The sequence below is a fragment of the Bidens hawaiensis genome, unplaced genomic scaffold (assembly GCF_021521415.1).
Source record: "Bidens hawaiensis isolate Kalapana, Puna unplaced genomic scaffold, B.hawaiensis_p1.1 tig00023811_1, whole genome shotgun sequence".
In the NCBI taxonomy this organism is placed as follows: domain Eukaryota; kingdom Viridiplantae; phylum Streptophyta; class Magnoliopsida; order Asterales; family Asteraceae; genus Bidens; species Bidens hawaiensis.
In genome coordinates this window covers 103,763-111,211 of record NW_027493741.1, presented here as the reverse complement: position 1 = coordinate 111,211, position 7,449 = coordinate 103,763, and the positions used below count along the sequence as shown (strand labels likewise).

The 7,449-nt window shown below is 34.9% G+C and overlaps 1 pseudogene across 1 annotated transcript; it reads left to right on the top strand.

Annotated features, from left to right (window-relative positions):
• The first annotated feature begins 1,931 nt into the window (after positions 1-1,931).
• Positions 1,932-7,113, top strand: LOC143568108 (uncharacterized; annotated as a pseudogene). Its single transcript, XR_013141523.1, has 12 exons — positions 1,932-2,299; positions 3,450-3,520; positions 3,796-3,879; positions 3,965-4,261; positions 4,494-4,633; positions 4,719-4,806; positions 4,927-5,109; positions 5,320-5,481; positions 5,583-5,776; positions 6,178-6,329; positions 6,437-6,601; positions 6,878-7,113. The product of XR_013141523.1 is annotated as an uncharacterized LOC143568108 (transcript).
• The last annotated feature ends 336 nt before the right edge of the window (positions 7,114-7,449 follow it).

The following is a 7,449-nucleotide window of genomic DNA, read 5'->3' as shown; positions in this document are numbered from 1 at the left end:
AAAATTACATCAACTAAAAATAAGTAATATAAAACAACTATCCTTTAATCGACCACATATGCTCCTGTAAATCGGCTTGAAGTGTATGTGGAGCACTGGAGCTTCATTATTATGTACATTCTTGAACCTTACGAAACGGAAACGGCCTTCGTAATCTATTGTTTGTCCATTGTTTGACGAAACACCCTTCATTTATTGGATTACTTAAATTAAATATGTCAAGGTAGAGGTGCACAAATCGGTTTTTTTAAAAAAACCGGTTCGGTTAATAACCGGACCGGTTTTTCTTGGCCTGGAAAAAAACCGGTTTTTAAATAACCGGACCGGTTTATTAACCGGTTTTTTTGGTGCAAAACTCGGACCGGTCTAACCGGTTAGGACCGGTTTAGAAACCGGTTAGAACCGGTTAATAACCGGTTTTTTTAATTAACCGGTTTTTTTTTTAAATAACCGGTTAATAACCGATTTTTTTCATAATAACCGGTTTTTTCCATAACCGGTTCAGTAACCGGTTTTTTCTCTAGAACTTGTAACCGATATACTAACCGGCGGTTACTAAACCGGTCAAACCGGTTTTTAAATAACCGGTTTTTTGTAAAAACCGGTTTTCGGTTTAAACCGTTGAACCGGTTCACCAACCGGTTTTTTTGCCCATCTCTATGTCAAGGTAGCATGGTCTCAAAAATTTATATTTATATTATTTCATGAAAAATGAAAAACTTGTCATTCGGAGTTCGGACATTCGAACAAACTATTAAAAACTATTCAAGTTATATAAACTAACTAGTTATGATAAAAAAAAATTGTTATGTAGTTACTAGTTATGTTATTATAATATTTGTCTCCTTTTGTGTTTTGATTACCGGACTTGTAAAGAAAACTAATGATCCAATAAATTACACGGCCTGCTTTAAACTTCACAGGCCCAAAACTATAAGCCCAGACAAACAGATCACTTCACTAGGCTTGTAAACACTGAACTATTCGCGAATCGTTTGATAGATAGTTCATTAATTTAATAAACAAGCGAAAATGAATAAAAAAATTGTGTTTGTTTAATTAAACGAAGAATGGGAACACATGTTTGTTTACATATTAAAACAAAATAATTAAATTCTATTTGTATATGACAAAGCTCATATATTTTATATTTGTTCGTTTGTGTTCATTTATATTGGTTTGTGTTCATTTACGTCGGGGAAGGTTCATGTACATTTTGATACATGAGTACGTATGAAATAATGTAAATTTATTTAAAAATGCGAACGTAAGAAACAATACCAACTACAATACCAATCTACATAAACAATGACTTATAATAACAAAGAAAAGAACTGAAAAATTACAATAAAAGAATCAAAATCAAGAACAAAATAATAACAGCATATACCAGCAAATACTTATAACAGCAAAAGAAAACATCTAATAATAACAACAACAAAATATAAATAAGCAAATACTTATAACGTCTCATAATCGAAAATTAGCAAATACGAACAAAAAATAGCAGCAAACACCTATAAAAGTAAACCTAATCATAACAACGAATTGGTTCTCACCGTCTTCATATTAAGAATAAAATGTATTTGATCATGTTTCCATTTATGTCTTTTGATATATGTTCATCATGTACATGTTCATTTCATAAACGAACGAACACAAACATAAACACAAATACAAACACGAACACATATATTTATTCGATTAAGTGTTCGTGTTAATCCGGTTTCTTCGCTTCGCTCCACTCCACGCGTACGTTAGCAAAACAGATATTTCACAGGCGTACGTTAGCAAACACAAACAGATAAACCCTCACTCAATCTGCTGGTATCCATTTACCCGCCAAACTTCATCTTCTTCATTCTTTACTACACTACAGCTACAGGCGTAAGTTAGCAAATATTAAACAAACTAAATCAACATTCAATAATAATAATAATAATGTCATCTCTCAATTATTATTATTATTATTCAGTTTCTCTCTCTAGAACTCTCTCTCTAATCTCACCGGTTTCAAAACTATCATGTCCGTCATGTTCGATGCTAATTCCGGCTTCGTATTCCAATCTATCGCTAATATCTGTATCGCCTCGTAACCGTAAGCGGTTAAGTAGTGTGCCATTGTGTAGTTCGGTTAATTCGGTTGAAGAGGAATTAGAAGAAGAGGAGTTGGAGTCGGATTATGAAGAAGATGTTGATGGAGAGGAAGAGGAAGAGTTGGATGTTGATGAGCTGGAATTGGAGGCGGAGAAGGCGGTTCGGGAGTACTCGGTTTCGTTATCCAAGGAGTTGAGCATTGGTGAGTGGTTTTTGTTGTGGAATTGTAGTTTAATTTAGGTTAATTGTAGTTGTTCATGTTCGTTCGTTAAGCTTTTATAAGGCAAAAGGACGGTTTAGGAACACTTAACTGAAAGAGATTTGTTGTTCGTGTTTGTTCATTAAGGAAATGAACTTGTTTGTGAATTGTTAATGAGCATAAGCGAATGAATATAAATGAGGTGTTATATTTGATTTGGTGTTTTATAGCATTCATTTTCATATGCTAATTTTACATATAAATTAGTTACATAATACTCGTTTTTTTTTTGTTATTATAGTTAATGAACAAACATAAACAAATGTTAACGAGCATAAACGGATGTAAATGAATACATTTCAAAAGTTTAAGAACACAATTGAACGAATATAGCCTTTGTTCATGTTTGTTCATTTTAATTGAACGGAAATTCTTGTTCATGTTTGTACATTAAGGAAATGAAGTTGTTTGTGAACCGTTCACGAACACAAACAAACAAATACCAGTAAATGCATGCACATTTTATTTTATTTGGCGAACTGAGAATGGTCAGTGCCAACGCCTAAATGGTTCACACCGGCTGCCAAGTTTGTGTTGGTGTTTCTTTAACATTCATTTTCCTATGTTCGTCCATTTAGTTAAGCTAACGAAATTTTATGTTCATGTTCGTTTATTGATTAAGCACATAATACTCATATATATTTTATGTTTTATGTTAATGAACCAACATAAATGAACAAACATTAACTGATTAACATACATAAACGGACGTATACTAACGCATTAGCGAGCATTCACAAACACAATTGAACGAACATAGCGTCTGTTCGTGTTCATTTAGTTAATTGAACGAATTTCCTGCTGAACAGTTCACCCGGCGTTCATTCCGTTTACAGCACTATCTGTCGGTTACTCAATCCATTGCATAATGACTAATGGAGTAATGCTATTATTTATAGACTGTTATTTCATATCTGTTAAGTTCTCATATATGATAAAAGAGAAGTACTGGAATCTGTAGTAAACAAAAACTTATAATGAAAAGTTGTGATAGCTTGACTTGTTTCTTACTTGGAATCTGTGTTTTGGTTGTTAACTTAACTTGCTAGATTAGTTAAGGTTTAAAATTTGTTGCCAATTTCTCATGTTCCAGAAGAGGAGCCAACTGGAGAAAAAGAAACACGTGGAAGAAAGCAGAAGCGAGAAAGTATCAAACCCGTTAATGTCAGTAAGCCTTATCCTCTGTGACCATTCTGTTAATTGATAAAATTGTATATACCATGTCTTCAATTTTGTGTGTAATATGGTGAAGAATGTCTAAACTGAATTGTTGATTCATCTGCAAGCTGATATAAGACATTACTTCAAGTTATGAACCAATATTCTCACCTAGCTTAAATGTTAAAACTTTAGGTTATATTCTACCCTAAAATGAAAACATTATTAATTTTGACTGTAACTATTAACTTCTTACTTTAATCATCTTCAACTGAATGCAGATACCTGATCATCTTCTTCCAAAGGTTTCGATTGTTGGAAGGCCAAATGTTGGCAAATCAGCATTATTTAACTGCCTTGTTGGGGTATAAATTTCAACAAGCACCTATTATTTGATAGTTTATTACTATTTTTTCTCATATGTTTTTAATCATTATGCATCTGTTTCAGGGAAACCGAGCAATTGTAGTTGATGAACCTGGAGTTACAAGGGACCGTTTGTATGGTAGAGCTTTTTGGGGAGCAATGGAGTTTATGGTAATCGATACAGGAGGCGTTATTACAGTTTCAAAATCACCAACTGATGTTATGGAACAACAGTTATCTGTCTCAACAACCATTGGTATGGAAGGTATTTCACTTGCTTCTAGAGAAGCTGCTGTTGCTAGAATGCCGTCAATGATTGAGAAACAAGCAACTGTGGCAGTTGAAGAATCGTCAGTCATCATATTTGTAGTTGATGGCCAGGTCTGGTTCATAAACTAGCATAATTTCATTCTAGCAGAAGCTTTCCTTATTATGTTAGTTCTGTTATACATACTATATATTACGGGTATAGCACTTATTAAAGTAAATCACAGTTATTTATCTCAAACCCTTTTTTGTTTTATAGAATAGTACTTTTTGCAAGTCTTTGTTATTGCTTGTTTGCGTTAAGTTCTACTTGTTGTGTGGGCCCTACATGACTAACTCAGAACAGGCAGGTTTGAATGCGGCTGATGTGGAAATAGGGGATTGGCTTTGGAAGAACTATTCACACAAATCTATCATACTAGCTGTTAATAAGTGCGAGTCTCCACGTAAAGGGATAATGCAAGCCTCAGAATTTTGGTCTCTCGGGTAAGCGCAAGATCTTAGTTTTAGACTCTATAATCTTATTGATTATAGTCATCTTTTGTTAAACTATTCTTTATGGAATAATTAGGTTTTCACCACTTCCAATATCTGCTGTTTCTGGAACTGGAACCGGGGAGCTTCTCGATCTTGTTTGTGCGGGTTTGCGGAAAATCGAGGTATTATTTTTCAATGCAAGAAGTCAGAACTCAGAAACCACTGGCTTTTAATATTTGTAATCAGTATGTTGTTTTTTAAATTGTTTGTATATTCAGACAACTATTGATTTGTACACATAGGATACAGAGGCTCAGAATAGTGAAGAAGGTTATGTTCCTTCAATCGCGATTGTGGGGCGTCCAAATGTTGGTAAAAGTAGCATACTGAATGCCTTAGTTGGAGAAGACAGAACAATTGTTAGTCCAGTTAGCGGGACCACACGCGATGCTATTGATACTGAATTTGAAGGACCAGATGGCCAGGTTTGATGTCCTCTTATATAATAAAAACATGGTCTTTGTGGCTGGTGGTTATGCGTAAATCATCTAAACTTAAAAATTTGATCGAAGATACATGTTCTGATTACTGATGAAATCATGTCGGTAACTTTGACCGTGTTGACTTATATTGACCAAATATGCTACCTTTTTTTATGAAATTTGACATCTTAACAATTTATTAATATATTGCAGAAATTTCGTCTGATTGATACTGCTGGAATTAGGAAAAGGGCAGCTGTAGCTTCATCAGGTAGCACAACCGAGGCTTTATCTGTGAACCGAGCATTTCGTGCAGTTCGACGTTCTGATGTGGTGGCTCTTGTTATCGAGGCCTTGGCGTGCATCACCGAACAGGTAAAAACAATTTTGTATAGTTTACTATTAGGCAAGAACATTATGGTACTGTTTGTTTATTTATCATCAAGGTAAATTCACTTGAATATTTAAATGCATAGGATTACAAGATTGCTGAAAGGATAGAAAGAGAAGGCAAAGGTTGTCTAATAGTTGTTAACAAGTGGGACACAATACCAAATAAAAACCAACAGACAACATTGCATTATGAGGATGATGTCAGGACAAAGCTTCGTATTCTCAATTGGGCACCTATTGTTTATTCAACCGCGATAGCTGGTAACAGCGTTGACAAGTATGTTTTTTATGAAACCATATATTTGTGGCAATTTCATATATACCCTCAGAACTTACATAATATGTGTATCAAATATACCCTTTCAAAATACTTAAAATTACATATGTACCGATTTCATTAAAAGCAATATACATCCTAATGCAAGTTTCAAGGGAAGGGTATAAATGTCATAAATTTTGAAAATAGGTATATTTGATATTGTGATTGTTTGTTCGGTATATATGATATATGAAATTGTATTTTTTTATTTCACTAATATACTTACAAATATGAGTGACGCATGGCTGAATCTCATTGTATTGTAGCATACAAGTCGTATGCGAAAGATTCCTTTTTTTAAATCATTCATAATTTTTTAACTTGCTATTAATCGATTCAAATCATTACGGAATTTTTAGAATCATTGTTGCTGCAAGTGAAGTTGAAAAGGAGAGATCTAGAAGGCTTAGTACCGCCACACTGAATCAAGTGGTTCACGAGGCTTTAGCTTTCAAGTCGCCACCTAGGACACGAGGCGGAAAGCGGGGCCGCCCTTTATTACTGTACTCAGGTACTTCTCTTGCTTTCTTACCATGGTCATTCTCTCATTCGTGTTTTCTCTTTTTTTCGTACTGTGGTCATTCGTAACCTGATTTGAATATTTGATCCCATGCACAGGCTGCTATCAGACCACCTACATTTGTTTTCTTTGTGAATGATGCAAACTTTTCCCTGAAACGTACCGACGTTATATGGAGAAACAACTTAGATCCGATGCTGGATTTTCGGGCACACCAATTCGTTTATTGTGGCGTAGTAGGAGGAAATCAGAGAAGGATGCCGGTAAGCAAAAATGGTCGTTTATTTCCGTCCAAAGCGATTTTTAACGCGGTAAAACCTCCCAATTATTTTATTTAACCGTAGATTTTCAAAGTTAGGGACCAAACATGCAATATGAACATACCACATCGACCATCTGTCCAATTAACTCAAATATTTATAAAAAGTTGGACAAAATTTGTTTCGGGTCTACCCAACACGTACTAAAGCTTACATGTTTTGACTCGTTATTCACAAGCTGAAGAAATGACATATTAACTTCTACCCATGTGTTTACAGGACAATCTCCGGCACCAAAACCAAATCTTACACGTAAGAAGTTGAGTGTAGCTACATGATCTATTAATATTGTAAGACCGGTTATGAAATTCGGTTAACCGTGAGGGTGGCTAGATCTTTAATGGACCGTTGTGAGAACATGAGAAAGAGAGAGAAACCGCATGCTATCGCATCACTAGTTTGGACCTTATGATTTTAGTAATTAGATTAAAGCATGTAATAGGTTTGAATTTTGAAATGCATTAAAATGTAATGTTTTATTCTATAGGATAACTGATAGACTTCCGCATGAACCCGGTTCCGGGCCCGTCTTGGAACCAGACCAGCAGGTACAAACCAGGTTTCAGTTCCTTAGAGAATTACCCTTCCCGGACCTGGAACCGGTTCCACCTCTACCCGGTTAAAACCCGGACCTGACCTGACAAAATCCGATAAAACCTTACCATACCTACCCAGACACGGTTCCTACCCGTCTCGATTCTTGACTTTGTTGACCAAACCTGAAACCGGTTAAAAAAATACGATTTTTGCACCTCTATTAACTGGCACAAAATGTATGGGGTTTAACTGGA